This window comes from Hyla sarda, chromosome 7 (genome assembly GCF_029499605.1).
Source record: "Hyla sarda isolate aHylSar1 chromosome 7, aHylSar1.hap1, whole genome shotgun sequence".
In the NCBI taxonomy this organism is placed as follows: Eukaryota; Metazoa; Chordata; class Amphibia; order Anura; family Hylidae; genus Hyla; species Hyla sarda.
Genome location: NC_079195.1, coordinates 173,582,366 through 173,608,979, shown reverse-complemented (window position 1 = coordinate 173,608,979; position 26,614 = coordinate 173,582,366). Strand labels below are relative to the sequence as shown.

The following is a 26,614-nucleotide window of genomic DNA, read 5'->3' as shown; positions in this document are numbered from 1 at the left end:
TAGTTAGGGGCCCTATTACAGATTTTGGATTAAAACCCAACATCTTCAAGTTACACTCCTGTCCAAAGGCCTGTATATGAGGGGAGAACTAGTACTACCCAGAAATTCCCAGAAATATATATCTCGCTTAGGCTACTTTCACACTGCCATTGTGCCCAGGCTCTTGTTTTTTTCTTTTAGCCTTTAATGGCCGTTATCGAGACTGGGCAATAACGGGTCCCGATGGATCCCATTTACTATAATGGGGTCCTTTGGGGGCACCGTTATTTTGTAGCGGGAGAAAAAGATGGCGCAAGCAGTATTTTTCCTCCCGTTATTCCCCCGGCTCCCCAGAAGGCTGTCACACTGCCGTGTAAGAAGCCTTAGAGAGAGCATAAGATGACTGCAGCACTCCGTAATGGTGAAAAGGTTTTTTTTTGTTTTTTTTTTATATTCCATCAAAATGTATCCAGCTGGACCCACAATGTTTTCCCGTTGTTTGTTTGCTTTTTTTTTTAAATAGCAAATATTTTTTTGTTGCTTTGTTTGTGTTAGTGGTGCAGTATCTTATTATTATGACTCAAAAACTGACTGGAATAGCAACCAATCACAGCTCAGACCGTATTTCTTATATTGCTTTGGTAAAATGAATTCTAAGCCGTGATTGGTTGCTATTGGCATGGTAGACCGTGAGAAAATTTTTATCCACATGCTGGGTCCTGAAAAGCTGGCCTTATTCTCCTAGAACACTTGGGCGTTAGGTGCCGTAGACACATTAAACTATTTGTTCAGAGTGCTTTGTGGGCTCATCTGATGTATTTTATCAACTGAAATTTAAGCCATTTGCAGATATCACTTTATTCGATGTGTGACATACTTGGCACAAAATGGAGCAAAAACAAGTACACATAATTCGTAGAAGATTATTCTGTTGTCTTTCTGGGTTAGTCACTTTGTGGTTGGTTGCACATCTCCTGAGAACATAGATTTAGGTGATATTTACTAGTTTATCTCTGTTGATTTTTAATCTGTCCACTTAGCTTTGTCAGTAAATAGTGAAATAGTGTACGTTCAGAAGACACTTATATAAAATGGCAGGTCACACACCTATGCATCCATTTCTATGTTGTACACATTACAAGACAAATTTCACTTATATTAAAAATTGCCAGCATTTTCCTAACATAAACAACAATGTTTAGGATAATGTCACACTTTGCAGTTTTTAAGCCAAAATTAAGAGTGGATTCAAAAGGAATGGAAAATATAAAGGAAGGTTTAAAACTTCCTGCTGGATCCACTTTTGACTTTGACTTAAAAACATCAAAGTCTGCAATAAATTACGATTTCATGACCAATGACTGACCACAATTTTTTATTTGGTTCAGATCTGTGCAGATTTCTTTCCAAATTTTGTTGACAATTGATTTCTGTAGGAATTTCTCCCTGCATGCATTTACTCTGTACATTGTGCCTTGATAGATGTTTTCCATGCACTTTCATGGATGCCTGACAATGTGTGTGTCCATTTTCCCTTTTAGCAATCTACAACCTCTGCCTCTGCTCTGAGCTAGTGATGCAGAAATGTAGTAGGAACATCTTAGTAGAATCAGCGCAGAACCCCAGGGACGGTTCAATTCAGTCTGTGTCTGTTGACTAGCATGAATGGAGTTTTCCATGTTTCCTGTGGTGATTACAGGGTTTATTTTTAGACGTGACTGTATGGCGTAGGATCAGTGTGTAAACCTGGGGACCTGTTATTTGGTGCTCCATTAACTTCAGTCATAAGATTTCTGCATCACTTTCTCTTTTAAGGCTTCCAATACACATAGTTTTTTGCAGTGTAAAAAAGGCTGTGAAAATATGCAATTTTAGTTATGTATAATAACTAGTTGTGTTTTTTTTGTGGAGCAGGGTTTTTTAATGGTTACGCTGTGTGGTTTTTGACCTGGGTGGGACCATGCCCTAACAGTTGCTGTTTTAAACAAGTGAACTAAGCGAAGCCACAACCATTTTACGAGGCCACTCCCTAACACGTAGTAAAAGTGGTGCAAGTTCTGTAAGACAGTTTGTTGGCACACACTGTGCCAGAATTTCCTCCAGTGATCATAGAAATAAGAGGGAATAGAGGGGACTGTGGGAGGAATTTACCATTTGTGTTTAGCCAAAGGTTGGGTGGTAACAGCACATTATTTATACAACTGACACATTTATTATTGTTGTGCCAAATAATCACAAAAATTGAGTGTTCCCGCCTTTAACTTCTCCTTTTGGATACATTAAAGAAGTTATCCAGCATTATGCAAAAATGTATGTTCTCTTGGGGCCAGGAAAAAAAAGAAGAAAAAAAAACCTTATCCCCTGCAGCTCTCATTCTGTCCGTCCGGTCCCCCAATCTTGCTTTTGAGAGGAGTGTTCATGCAGAACCTGCTGCCTCTGGCCATCACTGACCGTATCGGTGTCTTGGCCAATGGTTGGCTGAGCGGCAGGTCCTTGCAATCTGCAATCTGAGCGGCAGGTCCTGCAATTCTTGTCTTGGAAGCAGGAAGTAGACAAAAACAGGTGACCGGATGGAGGCAAACGGAAGCTGGGGGAGTCCAGCAAGGGGCAGGAGCAAGGTAAGTATAGTTTGTTTTCAATTTTTTTCATTTTTTTTTTTAATGCTTTAAGTGTATGTGCAAAAACTGTAAGTTTTTTTTATGGAGCACAATACATATGGTGCAAATCTTGGTGCAAAACATAACGGGACAAACTTACCCAACAGGTTGTGCCAACTTAATAAATTTTACAATACGTCTTGTGTGTCTCGCACACCACCTACGGCAAGTCTGATAGTTCTGGTGAATTCCCCCCTGTGTGTCTGTGACTGAACAACTGCTTATTTCACTCTCTGACCAGTGCTCTGCCTGATGACTAATGGGTGAGCTCACAGAGTCTGTACGAGAGAGGAATTTCCATGAGTGGCAGGAATGCTTAAGCTGCACTACAAGTATACAGTATACTGTATCTGATAAACAATTTAATTTTTGTCCTCACTACTTTTCATACATTTGGTCCCTTGTCTTTAAAGACAGTGATCAATATTTGCATTATTTTGCAATACGCAAAGTAAAAACCTAAAAAAATATTTTATTGGTTTTAGGCTTTTTTTTTTTAATTAGTTCTAGAATATCTGGCATACAAGCGCCAGTATATATAGACTGTTACGTGTTCACTTTTATAAAGACTTTTCTATGTAATTTTTTTTATAGCTCTAAATTATGTGTCCACATTCACTTAGAAGGGATAAATGTTTTCCCTCTACCACAGTTTTTATTACAGCTATAGGATAAGTATATTTTTAGATGAAGGCGTCGCTGGAATGCTTTCTCAAAACAGCTTCTAGCAAACTGCTGTACTATGTGAATGTCATTATGGTTCCTACATTAACCAATTGCAATGAGTAATTTAATGAGTCTTTCTATCTGAACTAAAAGGTACATTGTCTAATAGGATTTCCTTCTGCCAAATCCCTGATTACTGTCAGACCTTGTCTGCATATCCCGTTATAAGACTGCTGATGTTCATCAGGTTTTACAGAGCAGATCCTACCTTCTCAGTGCTCATGTCTCCTGCCCATTCATCTTGTTGATAAAGAACAGACTTTGCTATATGTACCATAATAAATTTATTTCGTACAAGTAATTTGAAACTTAATATTGTAGGACAAGTACTGAATTGCTTATGGAGTGATGCCTTAATTACTTTTTCCAGTATTGCTTAGGCTATAGGTAAGAGCAGATTTAGGAAAATCACATATACTGATGGCTATCTGGACCACCCCACATCTCTCCATTGACAAAACATAGGAACAATAGAGTCAGTATTCTGCTTATTGTGAATTACACCCCTAGGAAAAAGGTTTTTCCTGCCCTTCAGAAGATGATTGTATTTAATTTGCATCCAGTGAACATTCATATAGTCATGGTGTAAGGTCTGATCCAAACATAGTTGGCCCTTGTGTTAATGGGAGGAGTCATGGTAGCATTTTGGTTACTTCTACATTTCCTCAAACTTTACCTAAATAAATAATATTATTATTTATTTATTATAAGGAAACTATAATATGTCTTACCAGAGAAAAATATCTCTGTATCTACTTTATCGCAAAGATTGCGCAATGTCACACGTAATGTTTATGAATAGTGTCACATGTGGCATTCAACATAGCACAACTGCGATGCGACAGTCACAATACATGACGCGAGGCGTACGCAATTTTGCCATCATTAACCTCAATGCAGGCTGTTTGGGACTGCAGTTTGCTTGTGACTTCTCTACATTTTGGCTATGTTGTTAATAGCCAAGTCCCAATGGTAATATAGTTGTGTGACAGTAAGTCGTAGACAAATAGCACAAGATATTTTGGTCGTGTGACTTGAATGAGACTTGCTGTGGCATGACCAAAGTCTCTGTGTGGCCCTAGTCTAAAAGTTGTACAGGTCTCAACTGGGAGCATGTCTGGGTCCTGATTCTTGAAAGTGCAAGAGCAGTGTGGGAAGAAAAGACCTGAGTAATTTCTGCGCTTTAGAGAATTAGGGAGGTCTTGTTGCTAAAGGAGACTAGCACTGAGATAGCCTTTGTGGATTAAGTATTAGAAATATTTAAATCTGAGGTTTCTCTAGAAGGTCTGAGTAGGGTTGAAGAAATTCGAACCCTTTTTGGCCAGTTAGCAGCCTGAATGTTTTACAGTCCTGTAAGTGGCCTGGGAATGGATAATGGGACTATCCAAAAGTAAGTCATTGGAAGAAAAGTTGCCTGGGCACAGCTAATTTGACTAGCCGTAAGAGAGTCCCTGGAATGTGGGGTTAAAGAAAAACAGTCACCAGTTCACCCGCACTATAACCGATGCACCAGGTTATAGTGCGGGTGAACAGGAGACCAATGCGGGGTCTCGTACTGCTATACCTACCTGCAGTCCGGAGCCCTGCTCCTCTGAATGTCCCCCTCTTCCAGGGCTGACTTGCGCTTTGAGACAGGCCTGCCGGCTAGATTTTAAAAATTCATAAGCGTTTACCGGCGCTTATGAATATGTAAATCTGGCCGTCAGGCCCGCCTCAAAGTGCAAGTCAAGGCTGGAAGAGGGGGACCTTCGGAGGAGCAGGGCTCCGGACTGGAGGTAGGTATAGCAGTCTGAGACCCCGCATCGGTCTTCTGTTCACCCGCACTATAACCCGGTGTATCGGGTGCGGGTGAACTTGTGACCATCTTCCTTTAAACAAGAAAGCCTTCTCCAGCATACACTAAATGTGCTATGGTTAGGTTAACTTCACAAAGTGATATTGATCTGAAGATGTTCAGGTTGTTCTGTGTTGTTATTTACCAGTTTGATCACCAGTCAGAGTGAGCAGCCAAAGATGTTTGGCAGTAATTCCACAGCAGATCGTGACTTTGCACTAGGCCTGTTAACACAAATTAGCATTCGCAAGTAATGCATAGGTGGTGCAAAGGGACACTGTAGGACAGACAAATGCTGACAGCCACTCTGGGCACAGCCTGACTCTCATTGAACCTGTAGAGCATTGCTCAGTCCTTGGGGGCTAGTGCAGAACCACTTAAAGGGGTTATCCAGGAATAGAAAAACAGAGCTAATTTGTTTCAAAAACCGCTTCCCATCTGTATCCAGGTTAGGTGGGGCTCTGCAGCTCAGTTCCATCAAAGTGAATGGAGCCAAGTTGTAATACCGCACACAACCTGGGGACAGACGTGAAGCTGTTTTTGAAAGAAATTAGCTCTGTTTTTCTATTCCTGGAGAACTGTTAAAGGGGTATTCTCACCTGAGACATTTATGACCCTAAATGTTCAGTGGATTCATGTCCCACCTGCACTTGGACCTGTTTTTAGAATGAGGGCAACATCTGCTTGTGGCTGTCAGATGTGGTCGGGAACCCGAAAATATATTTAGTTTGCATAACTCCCATTGACATTTATAGGTGTTATGTTAACAGTGTAAATGATTTCCATAACTCCCGTAACATATCTTGCATATATGCTGTAAATTTACCAGATGAGAATACCCATTGATTTAGGTTGTGTTTAGTAATGTGTGTTTGCACCCACCAGTTTTATTCATACCATTACATTTTGTATCTCAAATACATTTCTTATGATGCAACTTGTGAACCCAGACACAGGAGCCGATCTTGGGAAAGGGGATTGAGGAAATGGTTGTGTTTGTTTACATTGATGCTTCCTTGTTACAGTTTTCAGGATGAGCTGTACGCATTGATCTTCTTGTAAAGAATACTGCATACACCAATGATGTTATGTCAACAAATATAACCAGGTCCTCAGCTGTGGTACCCAGACAGCATCTGTTCCCAGGGAGCATGTACTAAACTATAGTTATGTATTTTGTGTAGGCTTTTTGCTGAGCATTATTAATACTATTTTGGTAACATTCAGCAGCTTGTCCTTTTTACTGGAACCTAATTTTCCCAGTGTTTGCACAACTGTGGTAAGCTGATCCGGTGCAGCATGGACAAATAGGATTCTACAATGTGTAAATAATTTAGTTCTCTTTCTTAGTCCATTCCATAGCAAGAGTCTCTGTTACTGGTGTCGACTTCTGTGATACACAGGTGTCTTGCCTTGTGAAATTTTGCACCTGTTATTCGGTAGATATCTATCTGTTGCCAACATTGATCAGAAGCAATAACAACACTGGGTGTTAAGCTTTTTTTACTTACCATTCAGAACAAACCTAAAGCCATTAGTATCTTGTAACCTCTAGCAAATGTGTGACATTCACAGCAAGACATTGCAAGTCTGCTCACGAGGAGAGTTATAAACATATACTGTGATTCTTTACATACAAACATAGCTCATCAGTATAAGGCCAATGTAGTTGTATGTTAAATTTTACCTTGTTTTAGGTACATAAAAGACAAAGTAGCAAATTTGTATTTAGTATTTTAAGTACACCACCACTTTGGAGGTAGATGGACACACCATTATTTATAGTTCCCAATAGACAAGCAAGTAGCAAAATGAATATTTTGCTGTTAAAATAGGTAGCTGTAAGGAATACAATGCCCTTGGCAAACCAAAGTGCTCATTCCCTGTGTCGGAGATTGACGGGGACATTCTACCTAAATCTGACTATGGTGTTTTTCACTGGGTCTCCTTTTGCTGAAAATTTCCAACTAGATAAAACTGGTCTTAAAGGGTACCTTCCATTTTATGCTCATATAAAATGTGTCACACCAGTCCCAACACTGGTACTACCTATGGAGATAGTGACATAACTGAGCATCCAAAGCAGAGCTGAGTTTGAGAACTTCTTCATTTTTACTATATATATATATATCACAGTATTTATATAGAGGATTTAGTGCTCTTGATGTGTGTTACCCTTTCTTTACTCAGTGTGACACTTCTAGTATTTCACTTCTGAGAAAAACTGCCAGAGAAGATCCCCATTAAGTGAAGCTTAAAGTGCAGTGGATTGTATATAGCAAGGTCAGGAATGAGGACTGTGTATGAAGGCTTTGCATAAACTGTGATATGCATGCTCTTGACATTCACTTATATTGACCATAGGAGTATTTGTCTTGTGTCATGACTTTCTGCTGTTATACTACAAACATTACTGCTAGTGTTCCATTGTTGTTACATGATCTAACTGCGTTCTCACATGTTTCACACTACTGAACATGTTGTACAACAGACTGTAAAGCTTAGGTCTCCTTTGGCCACGGTCTCATGTTTGATGCAGTTTCCTTGTCGAATAATTATGAGCCTTGAGTACCCATGATCTTGCTGTCCATTCTCTGCTTGTCCTTTCTCAGACCAGTGTTAACCACTGCACATAGGGATTTGTATTGAAGATTCTGTTACCCAGTAATCCAGCAATTTTGATTCGACTCGTCACTAATTTTTCATACTTCTGACAAATCAACTCAAGAACTGACTTTTAACTTGCTGCCTAATACAGTATATCCTACCCTTGACAGGTGCTATTGTCATGAAATAGTCAATGTTATAGACTTCAGCTTTTAGTGGTTTAATGTTATGGCATAAAACATATAGCCTTAAAAGGGTTATCTGGATACTAAACATATTTTGTATATGTTTCTGGGGCCACAATAACAAATAAAAAAAAAACATACTTACCTACCTCACAGTGCAACCCAAAATCCGTTGGTAATCCTCAGATTTCATGATGCCTTGCACACATTCAAGGCACACAGTGCCAGAGGCAGCAAAACAGCCCCAAAACATCATTGAATCTCCACCATATTTCACTGTAGGTACTGTGTTCTTTTCTTTGTAGACCTCATTCTGTTTTCTGTAAACAGTAGAATGATTTGCTTTACCAAAAAGCTCTATCTTGGTCTCATCTGTCCACAAGGCGTTTTCCCAGAAGGATTTTGGCTTACTCAAGTTCATTTTGGCAAAATGTAGTCGTGCTTTTTTTTGTGTCTGTGTCAGCAGTGGGGTCCTCCTGGGTCTCCTGCAATAGTGTTTCATTTCATTTAAATGTTGACGGATAGTTTGCGCTTACACTGTTGCACCCGGAGCCTGCAGGACAGCTTGAGTATCTTTGGAACTTGTTTGGGGCTGCTTATCCACCATCCGGACTTTCCTGCGTTGACACATTTTATCAATTTATCTCTTCCGTCCACGCCCAGGGAGATTAGCTACAGTGCCATGGGTTGCAAACTTCTTGATGGAGTTTTCCAAACAACGCCAGAAAAAAACTGTGTGAAAACCTATCCTTATAGAGCCATAATCCACTGTTGTTTTTGGTTTGTTATTTGAGACATTAAAAGGGCCCAAAAACAACCATTTAACATCTCAAAAAGGCCCCAATTCCTACATATTTTTTCCAATTGAATGCTATTGAATTCAAGAGTAAAGGACAATCTGTTCACTTACATTTTAATTTTAATTAACATTTTAAATTAATTAGAAGCCTAACAATTTAACTTGAAATGTTGAAAAGTACATCTTTTTTTTTGTGTGCTATGCAAGGTTTGCAGACATTTTAAGGTAGTAGAACATAGGAACACCCCCCAAATTACCCAATTTTAAAAACTAGACCCCTCAAGGTATTCGCTAGGGGGTAAAGTGAGTGTTTTAACACCATCGTTTTTGGGCTGGAATTATTACAATGTCAGTGTTAAAAATTCTAAATTTGCCTTTTTTCACAAATGCATCATTTGTGGGACATATTTTTTGTACATAACTTCAGATATTGTAAGAAATGCACCCTATATTTTATTAAGCTGCTCGGCCCGTGTTTGGAAATACCCCCGCTTAGGCCATATTTGGTTCCTTGGCCGGGTGGTAGGACCCAGAAGGAGAGGAGCCCCCTTTGGCTTTCAGGGCATCATTATATGAATAGTCCCCATTCATACTGCGTTTCTGCAGTATAGGTGTCCGTTGTCATGTCAAAAAATAGGATGCCAATGTATACTGTAGCAGTCAGAAATGACTGGAGCTGCTACAGTATACGTCAGCATCACTCTTTTTGACGTGATGTTGACGAATACCTCTAACACTGCGGAAACGCAGTATGAATGGGACGCAGTGTAGGGTCACATAGAGCACATCCGCAGCATATTTCACACCGCGGATGCCCCCAGCAGTCACAAGGGCGAGATCACTGCTGTGGCTGGATAGCTCAGTGTGTCCGCTCATGACTGCCGGCGGGAAATCCACCGCTATTAGTGGACACACAAAGCTACCCAGCCACAGCAGGGAGCTCATTATTGTGACTGTTGGCGGGCATCCGCAGCACGTAATATGCTGCGGATGTGCGCCGTGTGATCCTACACCTTATACATTTTTATTTTTTACTATATTTATTTAATAAATGTGTTTTTATTATTTTTTTTAAACTTTTTACACTTTTTTCACACTTTTTTTTACACTTTTTTATTTATTTTTTTTACACTTTTTTTTATACTTCTTGTTTTTATACACTTTTATTTATTTTATTTTTTTGTCACTTTTTTTTATGCTTTGGAATACTTAGTATTCCAAAGCATTGCAGATATATGCTGCCTGCTAGTTTTACACTAGCAGGCAGCATATGAGGACATGCCTCTGGCGAGCGCGCTGCAGGGTGCTGCAGGGGTGACCAAGGGAGCTCCCTCCCTCTGTCATAACACTTACAGCCCGCGGTCACTTCCGACCGTGGCTGTAAGGGTTAAACTGCCGGGACCGAAGTTTACTTCAGTCCCGGCAGTGCGGCAGGGTCCCGGCTGTGTGTTACAGCCGAGTCCCTGCCGCGATCTCGTGGGTGCACTGGGCAGCACCCACGAGAACCATGGACGAGTATAGACGTCCTGGTGCGGGAACGTGCATCCGCCCTGAACGTGTATACATGTCCATGGTCGTTAAGGGGTTAACTCAGTGTTTGGCAACCAGTGTGCCTTCAGCTGTTGCAAACTACAACTCTCAGCAGTCACCGACAGTCAACGGACATGCTGGGAGTTGTAGTTATGCAACCAGAAGATGCACCACTACAACTCCCAGCAGGCACTTTAGCTGATTGTGCAAGTTGGGAGTTGTAGTTATACAACAGCTGAAGGTACACTTTTCCATAGAAAAAATGTGCCCCCAGCTGTTGCAAAACTATAAGTCCCAGCATGCCCATAAGGGAATGCTGGGAGTTATGGTGGTCTGCCTCCTGCTGTTGCATAACTACAGCTCCCAGCATGCCCCTTTTGCATGCTGGGAGCTGTTGCTAAGCAACAGCAGGAGGCTGTCACTCACCCAACTGCTGATCCATGCTGCAGGTCAGTCCCTCGCCGCCGCCGCTCCTGGGGCCCCGATCCCAACAGGGACACCGGGTATCAGGGGTCCCCAGCTGCCGGGGTCCTCTTCCCGCACCCGATCACGTCCTCTGGAACAGGGGTGGATCGGGTTGCGGGAGTGACACCCGCAGCAGGTGCCCTGTTTGGTCGGCCGGTAAACCTCACCCCTGCTGGCTATGGCTGTTCAGGGCCATCAAAGAATGGAGACCCGATTGACCCGGAATCGCCGCAGATCGCTGGGCTGAATTGTTCAGCGATCTGCGGCCATCGCCGACATAGGGGGTCATCATGATCCCCCTGGGCGATATGCCGCGATGCCTGCTGATTGATATCAGCAGGCATCGGGCACCGGCTCCCCTCCAGCTAGCGGCGGGGGGCTGGGAATGGACAGGACGTACTCCTACATCCTCGGTCCTTAAGGACTCGAAAACGGGGGCGTAGGAGTATGTCCATTGTCCTTAAGGGGTTAAGAGTTATGTCATGTGATTGTTACCCAAGAGGTATCAGTGACCAGGTGATCCCAAGGGTGACCTATGGGCTCCCTGCTAGTTTCCCCCATATAACCCCTGGGTGGAGCTAGCTTCTCTCTCTTGGAGCTGAGCTCTTGCCGCCTGCTGAGGTCCAGTGCAGTCGTGCCTAGTGTGTGTTTCCAGAGTGTTGGAGGCCTCAAAGTCCAGTCCTGCAGCCACCATTAATTCAAGTAAGCTTCATGATTCAAGTCAAGTCAGTCTCTGTCATCTGTCAAGTCAGCATGGTCTGCATTCAATTTTCCAGTCCTACTACAAGTCCCAGCAATCCCTTAAGGTCTCTGCGTCACTGGTCACCTCCTTGGGCCCTGACTGAACTGTATAGACTTTACCAACTGTCTACCTTCAGTAAAGCTACTGTTGTCCGTAACTTGGCGTCAGAGTCTTTATTGCCCCCGTGCCTAGCCCAGGTTCCAGCGGTATACCTTCGGGTGGTTTTAGGCTAAACCACGCCCTGGCATCACGAATACAAGGGGTTAATGCCATCTGCCTCTAGGAACAGCAAGGATGGGTAGACCAGCTCACCGCAGATATCCCATCCACCGCACTGCAGGTGTATGGCAGCACCAATAGTCCAGAGCATGCCTACAACTATAGGTCGCATAGGTGGAGGAAAAACACATTTATGAACTTTAGGAAAAGAATGAAAAATAGCAGTGGTAGGATGTGAACCAAAAATGAATTCTGCTTCTTTTTCACCGAGAAAACCTTTGGATATACCCAAATGGATAAGATCCTGTAAGGTACTCCGAAAGGAAGCGGTGGGGTTGCCAGAGAGCAGTCTGTATGTGGAAATGTCAGTTACCTTGTTCACTTTGTGTTTCTAGATTTTTACTTCAATAAATGGGACTTTCTTCGCATTTATCCATCGCTGGCTTGTCTTTTATTCATCTGCCCCTAGGGTAACAACATCTGCTTATTATTAGTTTTTTTTTTTCTCTACCCAACGTTTTGGGGTGGGATATGGGAGGGGGAGGAGAGAGGAGGGATGATTGAAATTAGTAATAAGAATAGATGTGGGTGGTGTGGGCCGGACAGGGCACTGGAACCAGACTTGAGAAGTGTATAGGGAGTTTGCCGGAAGTCAGCCAGAGGAGCACACATACAGGAGGCAAGCTCATGTGCAGAGAGTTCAAGATGGCGCTGGAGGCCCTGAAATTAACACCGAAGAGTCAGAAGTGAGTACCCCAGTGAGTACGTTCTCTACCCCTCCTTCTACCCCTAGCCCTGAGCAAACCCCCCAGGTACAGAAGTCTGCTGTACGTCACTGGTCACACCATTACCTAAGTGGTTGTTTGGCGATGAGCCTCAAGTTATCCAATGTCATGTGACAGTATTTGCTACCCTTGCTGTCCCCTAAAGTCAAAGGCTTCTGTCCAGAAGAAGATAAATATTTGCCTGAATTGCCTGTCATGGCACCAAAGTACCTACCACAGTCATCTGTGAATGTGCCCAGGCCTACTCCTGTGGTCGAGAAGGTTTGGCCTAACAAGCGGGCACTAACTTAAGTGCCTTGGCCTACTCCCGCAGAGGAGGTTTGGTCATCCTAACAGGCACCAACTGCTATTCCCCCAGTGGGTCAAGCCGCTGCAGTACAAATGGTGGTCACCATCAGCCCCACCATTGCAGAGTCCACTTTGTCATGGGTGAACTGGAACACCCAAGTGAGTCCAATGGAGGGGGCAAAGTCCCGTGGACCCTGCTGCATGTCCCAGCATTGGACGCAGTCCGACCAGTGAGGCTTGGGAGGGCAAGTTCTCAAGTTAAATGAGTCTACCTATGAAAAATTCTACTGTACATCATTAACTTTCCTTGTGAAGTACTTTAGTTCTCCACAGGTTATGCAACATTTAAGAAGTGCCTGATGAACTTGTCAAGAAGTTTACTCGTAACCAGGGGTGGACTGACAACACTCAGGGCCCCCGGACCAAAAAAAAGCAAGGGCCCCCTGTGAGGCTCTGCCGCTGGTCACACTTCTGCCCCTATTCCACCCAAATCCCTCCACCACTCCTACACACAAAATAAACAAAATTTTATATATACAAAGATCTGTATACAATATAAGTGATTATATACAGGACCATATGGCGGTAGATATCAGCTGTACACAGGATCTGTACACCATATAAGTGATCACAGTTACATAAAGGGAATCACAATTACGTATTTTCTGATCAGCGGCGTCCTCTTTCCTTTTCTTCGTCTGGATCAGACAGCCATGTCGATCTCATCTGCAGGACAAACATGTGCGTCTGCATTTTTTTTGTGCCCTCCCCTCCTCTACACAATTTTCCCATCTATAAGCCCACAAACTGTAATAATGCCTTCCTTGGTGTACTGCACAGTAAAAAGAGCCGGTAGGTAGGTAGCCAGGTAACTAGGTAGGTGGATCAGAAACCCAGATATGTAGGTAGGTGACTAGCTAGGTACTTAGACAGCCATGTATGAAGGTCAGGTATGTGCATAGTTAGGTAGCCATGTATGTAGGTAGGTAGCAAGATATGTGTGTAGGTAGTTAAACAGCCAGCGATGTAGGTAGTAGGTAGCCCTCCTATTAGTTTGGTAGTTTGTACCCATATTAACTAGGCAGGAACATAGTAGATACTCCCTCACATTAGGTGTGGGCAGCAGAGTTCCCTCACATTAGGTAAAGGCAGCAGAGTTCCCCCACAGTAGGTGTAGGCAGCGGGGTCCCTCCACAGTAGGTGTAGGAAGCAGGGTCCGCCCACAGTAGGTGTAGGCAGCAGGGTCCCCCCACAGTAGGTGTGGGCAGCAGGGTCCCCCCACAGTAGGTGTAGGCAGCATGGTTTCCCCACAGTAGATGTAGGCAGCGGGGTCCCCCCACAGTAGGTGTAGGCAGTGGGGTCCCCCGCAGTAGGTGTAGGCAGCGGTGTCCCCCCACAGTAGGTGTAGGCAGCGTGATTCCCCCACAGTAGGCGAAGGAAGCTGGGTCCCCCCCCCACAGTAGGTGTAGGCAGCGGGGTCCCCCCACAGTAGGTGTAGGCAGCGGGGTCCCCCCACAGTAGATGTAAGTAGCTGGGCCCCCCCAGTAGGTGTAGGCAGCAGGGTCCCACACAATAGGTGTAGGCAGCAGGGTCCCCCCCACAGTAGATGTAAGCAGCGGGCCCCCCCCAGTAGGTGTAGGCAGTAGGGTCCCCCCCACAGTAGGTGTCGGCAGCAGAGTTTTTCCCTCTCCCCCCCCCCCAGTCCCAGATTGAAAATAAATAAATAAAAACATAATGCTCACACATAATGTGTCCCACACAGCGATCTTCTCCTCCAGAGCACAGCAGGGGCCCACATCTTCTTTCCTCCACAGTGCAGGCGCCGATGATGTCATCGCCGTCTGCACTGCGCTACATACGGGCGGAGGTCACGTCTCCTCTGTGTAGACGCAGATGTGCCTCACACAGAGGGGATGCATGTACCACACGTACAGGAGAAGGCATCGCTGTCTGCTGGGGATCTGGGACAAGTTTCCTGGATCCTCTGTAGTGGCAGCAGCTGCGGGCCCTTTACCCGGCCGGGCCATCGGACAATGTCCGATCGGACCGGCCGGTGAGTCCGCCTCTGTTTGTAACCATTTGCGTAAATATATGTGCCCGGCTTTTAGCTGTAATGCCTTACTAAGAACTCCCAAAGTGTACCATGACTGTGGAACGGTACAATGAAAATATGTATATACCGTTAAAGTAATATATTTTTGCTCATTCTCTTTGTACAAGTAAATACTTATGTTGGTGTACTATAATGGTTATTGTGCATTGTAATAAAATGTATATAATGTGTTTGTACAAAATGTCAAGGTGTACAGTGTCTGTTGTGCATGGCAATTTATAGAGGAGTTATCCTGACCCTGTCAGGAAAAGTGTAGCCACTACCTCAACACAAGAACAAATTCCCGCAAGGTACAAACATTAGTTCACAATATGGTGTACAAGGTTATGTACAAGGATGCCTGCTGCCTCTTGATAAAGCTACAGCAGTAGTGAAACATGTCGAGGGGGGCTGAGTAACAAGATTTTAATACAGTGCAAAACAGCCTATAGAAGAAACTGAGTGTGTACTGCAGACACACTCAGAATTCATACAACTATACCTACAGCAGATGGGAATTATCCCACTCAGTTATATATATCCATTGCACAATAGCAATAGGCTATTGCACTGATGTTTTAACTTTAGGTGCTAAGTTTTCAAAAAAGCTTTTGGGAATATTTTAAGTGTATGGGAAAAATGGGAACTATTGGATGACCCTGCGGGGAAATCTATTGGTAAACTTGATTTAATTAATTAACCCTCCATATACTGGTCTTAAAATAGGAAGATCAAGGTTATGTACCACACACAGTCAGTTCATATGTAAACACTTAAGTTAGGACTGTAACATTACTTGTAGTCCCAGTCCACAAATGTCGAATGTATTTATATCTGTCTAACATTTTACTGTCATCAAGTACAGGGTACTCTACTGGCCAGAGGGTTCCCCTGAAACTAAAAGTAAGACGGGTATAGAGGTAGAGTACATTATGCAGAGGTTAAATGGTTATATAGTATCACACTACTTATTGAATTCTGGGGAGAAGTGTTAAGAACCGAGGGGCCCCAGCTGCCAAAGGATTGGCTAGGTAGCCTTCGGCAGCCCAATCTGCAAACTTGTGTGTATTATGGTCTAAAATGTGTTCCTAGAGCAGTTACAAAGCTCGTTAATCCCACATGTTTAACAAACCAAAGAGCATGTATAGACATTTATGGTGCTACATGGACTTGTTTCTACCTTGTTCTATAACCAGACCTGTGAAGGACATTTTGCATAATGCCCCGGGAACTGTCACTAGGCCCCAGTAGCCACTTCAGTCCTCCGCCCTCCAGGACTGGGTGTCGAGGACGACTGTATTTAAGAGGGGAATTTTGTGGTGGCCCAGTACAGGAGATGTTACCCCGTACCCTTGCTGCCCTGTCAGGCAGTCTCCTTCAGTGTCCACAGGGTCCCTTTCCCCCCTGTACATATGTTCTGCAGTGTATTGTATTATAAAATATGTTGTATCTTTAAAAGTTATGCCATGTGATTGTTACCCAGGAGGTATCAGTGACCAGGTGATCCCAAGGGTGACCTATGGGCTCCCTGCTAGTCTCCCCCATATAACCCCTGGATGGAGCTAGCTTTTCTCTCTTGGAACTGAGCTCTTGCTTCCTCCTGAGATCTAGTGCAGTCCTGCCTAGTGTGTGTCCAGAGTGTTGGAGGCCTCAAAGTAAAGTCCAGCAGCCACCGTCATCTCAAGCTAGCTAAAGTCACAGCTTTATGAGTGAAGTCAAGTGAAGTCCCTGTCATCTGTCAAGTCAGCATGCTCTGCATTCAATTGTCCAGTACTACTATAAGCCCCAGCATGCCCTTAAAGGGGTATTCCAGGCAAAAACTTTTTTATATATATCAACTGGCTCTGGAAAGTTAAACAGAATTGTAAATTACTTCTATTAAAAAATCTTAATCCTTCCAATAGTTATTAGCTTCTGAAGTTGAGTTGCTGTTTTCTGTCTAACTGCTTTCTGATGACTCACGTCCCGGGAGCTGTCCAGCTCCTACGGGGATATTTTCCCATCATGCACAGCTCCCGGGACGTGACATCATCATTGAGCAGTTAGACAGAAAACTTCAGAAGCTAATAACTATTGGAAGGATTAAGATTTTTTAATAGAAGTAATTTACAAATCTGTTTAACTTTCCGGAGCAAGTTGATATATATAAAAAAGTTTTTGCCTGGAATACCCCTTTAAGGTCTCTGTGTCACTGGTCACCTCCTTGGGCCCTGGCTGAACTGTATAGACTTTACCAACTGTCTACCCTCAGTAAAGCTACAATTGTCCGTAACTTGGTGTCGGAGTCTTTATTGCCCCTTTGCCTAGCCCAGGATCCAGCAGTATACCTTCGGGTGGTTTTAGACTAAACCACACCCTGGCATCACGAATTCAAGGGGTTAATGCCATCTGCCCCTAGGGTAACAACATCTGCCCTCATCACACCCCGCTACCACACATGCTTTCTTAAATTAACTCAATTCAAGAAATATTGCAAAAAAAAAAATGACAACCCAGCAATGGTTAGGGCTGGAAAATGTAACGTCCTGAAATTGTTTATGCAGCATATTTCCCATTCAGTTCACTGCAGTGTAATATTCCTGTAAATCACAGTGTCCAGATGAGAAGGGGAAATTGGTTATTTGACGCTACTATGTAATGAATTACCAAGAGAACAGCTGGATTTTTTATCCATGGCTTTCTCTGGGCTTTGACTCTTGTCCTTGTATTTTTTGTTTATGCATTTGTATCGTCATGCTCACACTTGACATAATATACTCTTCTTCCTTGTGTGTTGCCTTCTCCTTATGCATGCCACAGCCCTCTCCTGTCTTTCTCCGCTTGGCTGGAGGTTTTGCCTTTGTCCCTCACACATTGAACAAACAAGGATTTTCCCTCAGCTGTTACATTGTCTTCCCAAACATCTCTGGACTGAAGCCAAGGGCAGCTCCAGGAAAGGTCAGGTAGAGTAACCATATCGCTGCCAAAGTGTGTAAAGCAATAAAAAGGGATTTTATTGCTATCTTTAAAGGAGATCCATTTTACCTGCAGCATGTGCTCATTCAGGGGCATAAATAGAATCTCATGGGCCTCGGGCCACTTTTTGGATAAAGTTATACTGTACATGCTATGAGTAAAAATGTGTTAGTCAATCAAATCTATGGGCTGTATACCTCTATTGGAATTTTGTGTTGGCTATGGTTTAAGACTCCTTGTCCATGTTTATAAGGCCTTGGGTTGAGTTACACAGAAAAATGCAGTCTGGCATTTAGAGGTATTAGCCTGAAGCTAAGATAAATACAATGTAAATACAATGTAATATACATATTATCTATATATATATATATATATATATATATATATATATATATAGACACCAAATAATACCAGTATTCAAGGAGCACATATTATCATATATATTACCACCATACTGTATCAATACCAGTATACATGGGACAAATAACAATGTCACAACAGGAAAAACATATTACCATCACAACACACAGTGAATCAATAACACTCATGTCTCAGACATGTCAAAAATTTTCACCTCTGCAGCTCATTAGAACAAGCTGGGAGAAACGCACAGTAGAATGCTTCTCTCCCCTGCTCTCAGCAATCTCCTTCCTTTGGCCCCTATATAAGTCTATGGGGAATCCTGTGAAACTGGATGGAGATAGCTAATAGCCAGAGGGTGAAGCGCACTACTGTGGGCTTCTCTGGGCCTCATAGAATGATCAATGGGAATCTCAGCACTGAGACCCCGACATATCAAAACTTCTGACATTGCTCTGTGACATGCCAAAAGTTGCACTTTAAGCAAACCTGTTTATATAAAGAATGCAGGGGTGTTCATAGACAACATAGGCACCTGTGCAAGAAAAGTACCTATATGTATTCCTTCCTCAATTTTATAAACATCTATTTGATAGAGTGAGTTGCTCGTTATAGATGTGTACACTGTCAATTAGTTAAGCACAGTGTAACATGTTGGTCCCCAAAAAACGTAAGAATACCGAGGCCAGGGGGCTGGAAACCGATTCCAGTGGCATCAGGTTAGCCGGGTAAGGTAAGTAAAGGTGTATTATTTTTATTGCGCCAGCCCTGTCCGAATGCCAAAATAAAAATAAGCCCTCTAATGTATATATACTTAGCCAAGGGCCTATATCATAGCAATTTCCCTGGTTGTCCTTGGTAAAACATCCTTGCTAATAGAGTTGTCTGTTTTAGACAATCTCATGTTGTTCCCAAATAATAAGGATTATTTTTCTGCTTGAATCCCAGGTTAAGAGTTGTTTTCTCTGGAGAAATCTAACAAAAAGTATTCAGTTCCACCTGTAACACCATTGAAAGAAAAATGAGGTATTAGATGAGTTTTATTTGAATCAGTGAGCTCTCCATGTCCCAGGGACTTACTGGGTCCTCCAGAATTAAAGACACTCTTGTAGATGATGGTTCTGGTAGGAAACCTCTTAGGGCATTTGAATGTGTTTTTAAAAGCAGACTACCCCTTTAATGATAGATAGGTATATATACTCTACATTGTCTCGTCTCATCCCATCTCATCCATCTCCTCCCCACATCTTTTAACCCATCTAATCCCCTAAGTGTGGAAATCATGCCCAGGTTCTTGAAGAATATTTCTTTATATTGTTTCCCTTTCCATGTAGTATAGCCTTGTTATTTATTCATCTTTGCCCTATTTTTTACACTGTTCTTTTTGTCTATGTGTTCTGTGATTGACTGTGTGTTCTGTGTGTTCTGTACTTACAGACAGATCACAAATAACTTGTCCATCTAGTAGACAGTTTCCATCTCCTGATCACCCGGTGTTCTTTCTGGGTGAACAGCCAGTAAAAGGCTGATGGAATAAACGGGGTGTTGCTTTCACACCAGTATAATACTGTGCTTGATCTGCTCTCAGACCTTTCAACATCAGTGTTGCTTAACTTCTCTTGTCACTAGGCTAGTTTTACACAAGCACCGTATTACAGCTGAAAGTCCCAGTGTGAACATGAGTCTTATGACCTGTATTAACAACTTCACAGATCCCTATGATGCTGTTATTTAAGGTCTTTAGACTCATGATTGGACAAGGACATTCAGTCACAAAACAGGCACAGAAATTCACATACCGTATATTATGCCAGTCACAAAGTAGCCTTATATTGGTACTTTAGCTTGAGATGTTTAAACATTTTACAAACATTCCAGCCTAAAGTTTTGGGTTCAAACACTGTTAAAAACTGTTCTTAAATAATAGTGTATTTTATATACCAATATTTTGATATTGTATTACTGTCACTACATTGTTATTACATTGTTACTTGTCTGGGCCTGCAGAGTGGTTATCATTTTCTACCGACAGCTCTGTCATGGTATTTATACTGTTCTAAAAATGGGATTGAACTGATGATTTAATCTCTTTTATAACACATATGTATTACATACTTATTCCTGTCTCTGTGCAGCCTAACTTGAGCTATATATATCTTCCCCTGGATTGTTAACGTAAAGGACGGTATAACAGCGAAACATTTTACATGGCATATCTGTTATAATTTTACTATATATGTTATATGTCCTCTGTGTCCCTACCCCTCGTCTTAGTCCTAGTGGCTCCCACCCGTGCTTCCCATTACATGTGACAGGGCAGCCAATCTCCTATGATCTACAGGCTTCTACACACATTTTAGGCCTCAAGGGTTCATATAGCCTTATACAGACTTTACTCTGCCTTTCCACCGGACTATTGATACTATACATTTTTCCGACTTTCCAATACAATCCGCAGAATCCTTTATATCTGGCCTCTCCCCATACTGAAGGTTTCACATAGCCCAACACTACACAGGACACTTTCCTCAGCCCGGTCAGGAACTGCTCCTCTGTGCCAAAACTTTAGCCTTGCTGTGCCATTCTGTGTTGGCATTTCTCTAACTTTGGGTCCCTGATGCCCTCTAATAACCTTCCTCTAGATATCACCTACCAGAACTGTGGTTCTGAGCACCAGCACCATTACACTTCAATGTCAGGCTGTTCCTGGCAATACTATGTTGCTGGCAGCTTCTTCCAGGGAAATCACCATCCCTGCTGTTCAGCAATTTGGTACACAAGGTACTTAGACAGTGCATGCCAAACACTACAGTATACAACAACCAATGCAATAAAATGTCAGACATCATTTTTATTTACTTATTCCTTGTCTTCCAAGTCTTTTATGTAGGGTGGAAATAAGATTTGCCCTTCTTTGCCCCAGTGTGTGATTTGCCACTATAGATACAAAAAAATAAAAATAAACCCATAGCAGTCAATGAGAATGGCTTTCATATTGTTATTGCCTGTCTGGTCTCCATTCCCATGTAGAAATGTTTTTTGAGGGGCCTAGCTATATTGGGTGCAGGGGTAGCAGTTGCACATTGGCCCTGGTGGAGCCTGTCCAATGGCCTTTATGTCACATAAAAAGACGTAAGTATGGCACATGACGGGTTGAGAGCCCCTGCTACAGAATTTGCTTTGCGGCTTAGAAGCGCCATGTTATGTCTCTGTTTACTGTAGTATTACAAGAATTATTCCCAATTATTCCCATTCACTTATTGGTATTTTTTTTATTTTTTTTATTACCTTTATATTTTCTGTTAACGTTTCTGTGCTATATTTATCAATATGGCGTACAGAGGTCTTAGAAATAAAATCTTAGTCTTCTACTGCATGATTTTAATGTGGAGGGACACAATAAGGTCAATGGATTTTTGACCGTTGCATCACAATATCTGTCCTTCTGCAGAATTGGAGGAATCCTTCAGAGCAACAATATTATTAACCATTTGAGTAGCACGTTTTCCTTGGATAAATATTCTATAAAGGTATTTGTTAGCCAATTTGCAATAGCCTTCCTGAAACTGTATGTATTTGCATACCTAAATTCCATAAAGCATTGAGTACAAAGCACTTATTAATATTTACTAGTGTTGAGCGGCATAGGCCATATTCTAATTTGCGATATTCCGCGAATATATGGACGAATATTCGTCATATATTCGCTAAATTCGCATATTTGTAATATTTGCGTTTTATTTTCGCATATGCGAAAATTCGCGTATGTGAAAATTAGCGTATGCGAAAATTAGCATATGCGAAAATTTGCATAATCAAAAATTCGTAAATACGAAAATTTGCGTATGCAAAAATTAGCATATGCAAAAATTCGAGCACCAGTCTCACACAGTAGTATTAGAGCCTTCTTTACACCACACAAGCTGCGATATTCGCGAATAAAATTTGCATTGTGAATATTCGCGAGCACTAATATTTACCTCATAAAAGGTAAATAGGTGGAGACATGTAAGGCTAGTGAATCTATATAAACAATGAAGGGTATCTGGTGGTCCTGTGGGCCCCTCATTGTCTGATAAGCAGAGGTCCCTGAGGTCAGACCTCACCAATCAAAAATGTATAACCTATCCGGTATCATGTTCCAAGCTGTTTGGGCAAGAAGACACATAGGAGCTTTCATATATCTGTCTGTGCTTCCTTACTGTAGAAAAATGTTTTATTCTCTGGTGCCAAGTGTCAAAGTGCTGAGTGCTGGAAAACTTTGAAAACAGGGCTCGGCTTCTAGCTGACTGACAATCAAGCAAGGGATAGGAATGGGAGGGAAGCAAGGAGACCTTCCAGTTCTCAGCACTTCGGGGGCTTGAGAACTCTTCTTTGACTCTTGGCCTCAGAAAATAAAAGCTTGATTCTACATTAAGGAAGCACTGACATATATGAAAGGTACCATGTGTTTCCTTGCCCTGACAGCGCTAACAATGTCATCACATTAGAATGTGACTCGCAGTTTCTCTTTACAGTTGTGGAGAACCTATTTCTCCACACTGGAAGATTCTGGGAGGGTTAAAGGCAATAAAAAATAAACAAATAAAAAAAACATTTCCAAAGTTGTAGCTGAAATAATTACAGTGATCCCTCAACTTACAATGGCCTTAACATACAATAGTTTCAACTTACAATGGTCTTTTCTGGACCATTGTAACTTGAAACCAGACTCAACATACAATGCTATGGAATCTGCGCAACGTGTCAATGGCTGGAAGAACCGACCAATCAGAATGGATATTTCACTGGTAAAACCTGTGTTTTCCTAAAGTGCATGCACTGACTGGTGTCTGGTAGCGCCCCCTACAGTACAGGGAGGTATTACATGTTCTGAACTCTTTACCTGTGCCAGGGTTAGCTTCTCCTTTGGGCATCAGGTGAGGACGGCTCCATTTTCCTTTTTTTTTTAGGACATTGCGTGTTCTGTACAGGACCCTGAAGAAACTTCTGTTCTCTACATAGACCAGTGTTTTCCAAAGAAGTTGCCTCCAGCTGTTGGCTGTCCGGGCATGCTGGGAGTTGTAGTTTTGCAACAGCTGGAGGCACCCTGGTTGGGAAACACTGAAATAGACAGTGATTACAGCTCCCAGCAGATCTTTCTTACTTTTATATGTAAGGATTTGCTATATCTATATTAGTTATCTACTTATTTTTCTTTAATCCTCACCTTTTCCTATTTTTGGATGACATTTTGGTGGCTTCAGAACCAATTACCAGGTTTCCATAGAGTTATGGTCTCAACATACAATTAGAGATGAGCGAACTTACAGTAAATCCGATTCGTCACGAACTTCTCAGCTCGGCAGTTGATGTCTTTTCCTGCATAAATTAGTTCAGCTTTCCGGTGCTCCCGTGGGCTGGAAAAGGTGGATACAGTCCTAGGAGACTCTTTCCTAGGACTGTATCCACCTTTTCCGGCCCACCGGAGCACCGGAAAGCTGAACTAATTTATGCAGGAAAAGTCAGCAACTGCCGAGCTGAGAAGTTTGTGACGAATCGAATTTACTGTAAGTTCCCTCATCTCTACATACAATGGTTTCAACATACAATGGCCGTCCTGGAACCAATTAATATTGTAACTTGAGGGACCACTGTATTGGTGTCTGTCCTTAAAATCTAAATTCTTTCTCTAAGATAGTGTACGCTAGGCAGAAAAAAAAATGGATTCATAAAATGTGATTTCCTCCTTGACTTGTTCCTTATGGTGGGAAGAAAAAACAAAGCATGGATGGCGTGATGCTAAAAATATCTAGAAGCAAAAGATGTGAGACTAGGTTCCTGCTGCATCAGGGAATCCCTTGAACTGTATTTGGCTTTGGAAAATGGCTCTTTGTATCTGTGAGGCAGCTGCTTGCCCTTCCATCACTATACTGATGACAGACCTCTCCAGACTTATCTTCCAGCCTGGCTAAGACTCAGGAAGACAAGTCCCAGCTGAGAAAGCACTTCTACATGTAGAAGTGACAATGTGAGGTGATAAGGGTTACCACTGGAAGTCCTGCAATCCTATACACTGTATGTAGTAAATAAATCATTACATGACTACTGTTCTTCCACCATGGCCAGACTGCCGGCTCGTAAACGCTTATTTATTTATTTATTTATTTATATAGCGCCTACAGATTCCGCAGCGCTTACAATTATAGGGTACAAACAATGACAAGTATCAGACATAAAATTACACAATAACTATTCAAACAAGAGGTGTGGGGATATGTTGGGGATATGTTGAGGATATGTTGAGGATATGTTGGGGATATGTTGGGGATATGTTGGGGATATGTTGAGGATATGTTGGGGATATGTTGGGGATATGTTGGGAATATGTTGAGGATATGTTGGGGATATGTTGGGGATATGTTGGGGATATGTTGGGGATATGTTGGGGATATGTTGGGGATATGCTGGGGATATGTTGAGGATATGTTGGGGATATGTTGAGGATATGTTGAGGATATGTTGGGGATATGTTGGGGATATGTTGAGGATATGTTGGGGATATGTTGGGGATATGTTGGGAATATGTTGAGGATATGTTGGGGATATGTTGGGGATATGTTGGGGATATGTTGGGGATATGTTGGGGATATGCTGGGGATATGTTGAGGATATGTTGAGGATATGTTGAGGATATGTTGAGGATATGTTGAGCATATGTTGGGGATATGTTGGGGATATGCTGGGGATATGTTGAGGATATGTTGAGGATATGTTGAGGATATGTTGAGGATATGTTGAGCATATGTTGGGGATATGTTGGGGATATGTTGAGGATATGTTGGGGATATGTTGAGGATATGTTGGGGATATGTTGGGGATATGTTGAGGATATGTTGAGGATATGTTGGGGATATGTTGAGGATATGTTGAGGATATGTTGGGGATATGTTGAGGATATGTTGGGGATATGTTGGGGATATGTTGAGGATATGTTGGGGATATGTTGGGGATATGTTGAGGATATGTTGGGGATATGTTGGGGATATGTTGGGGCCAATTAGAGACTGTTATAGGCCTGTCTGAAGAGATGTGTTTTTAGGCCACGTTTGAAACTATGGATGTTGTTGTTGAGTCTGAGGGATTGAGGGATAGCATTCCAGAGAACCAGTGCAGCACGAGTGAAGTCTTGGAGACGGGAGTGAGAAGTTCGGATTATAGAAGATGTTAGTGTGAGATCATTAGCAGATCAGAGAGAACGTGTAGGATGGTGTAACACTTCACATGTTTTATAGAAAAGCTTTCAGTAGCAGTTGCTTTCATTTGGGATCTGGTTTGACCTGTTACATTTTTTTAATGTATCTTTCAATGATTAATAGCGTTATTAATAATGTTAATTTTCCAGATGTTACTCAGGTAAACCCTACGGGCTTTCCCCTAACAGTATATGACACTTATAGAAATGCTAAGCATACATAATAGAGAACAAAAAAAATCCAAACTTTTCCTTCCTAAATATTCTTCTGTTCTATACTGCAGTTAAAACTAGGTAGTCCCCCCCTAGACATCTTATCCCCTATCCAAAGGATAGGGGATATGATGTCAGATTGCAGGGGTCCCGCCGCTGGGGACCCCCGGGATCTACCATGCAGCACCCACCTTTAGCGGCTTCCGGAACCGCTGGAGGTCCTCAGGCTGAGTCCGTCTCGACCACGAGGACGGAGCATAGTGATGTCATGGCTCCGCCCCTGTGTGACATCACAGCTGTCACGCCCCTTACCATAGACTTGTATTGAGGGGGCAAAGCGTGACGTCACACAGGGGCGGAGCAGTGACGTAACTATGCTCCGTCCCCGTGGTCGCCAGTAATCAGACCCGGAGTGAACGCGCTCCAGGGACTGATTCTAACGGGGTGCGGTGTGGAAGATCATGGGGGTCCCTAGCGGCGGGACCCTCGCGATCAGGCATCTTATCCCCTATCCTCTGGAGTACCCTTTTTTTGAATTTGCAGTATCTTACACCAACAAATTTTTTATTTAGACCGACAGATAAAATGCTGAACCATAATAATCCCCAACTAGAAAAGGAATGGGAGAGCACACTCTATATCAGTGGTCTCCAACCTACGGACCTCCAGATGTTGCAAAACTACAACTCCCAGCATGTGGCTGTCCGGGCATACTGGGAGTTGTAGTTTTACAACATCTGGAGGTCCGCAGGTTGAAGACCACTGCTCTATATAGTAGTAAACAAATTTCCCTCTAGATACATAAGGGGAGATTTATCAAAACTTGTGCAGAGGAAAAATTGCCCAGTTGCCCATAGCAACCAATCAGATCGCTTCTTTCATTGTGCAGAGGCCTTGTTAAAAATGAAAGAAAGAAGAAATCTGATTGTTGCCATTGGCAACTG

The 26,614-nt window shown here is 42.6% G+C and overlaps 1 protein-coding gene and 1 long non-coding RNA gene across 30 annotated transcripts in view; one reads left to right on the top strand and one right to left on the bottom strand.

Annotated features, from left to right (window-relative positions):
• KCNMA1 (potassium calcium-activated channel subfamily M alpha 1) overlaps positions 1-26,614 on the top strand; it is a 550,733-nt gene that overhangs the window by 102,322 nt on the left and 421,797 nt on the right. The window lies entirely within an intron of this gene.
• Positions 1-26,614, bottom strand: part of LOC130282736 (uncharacterized) — a 70,394-nt gene that overhangs the window by 43,392 nt on the left and 388 nt on the right. The window lies entirely within an intron of this gene.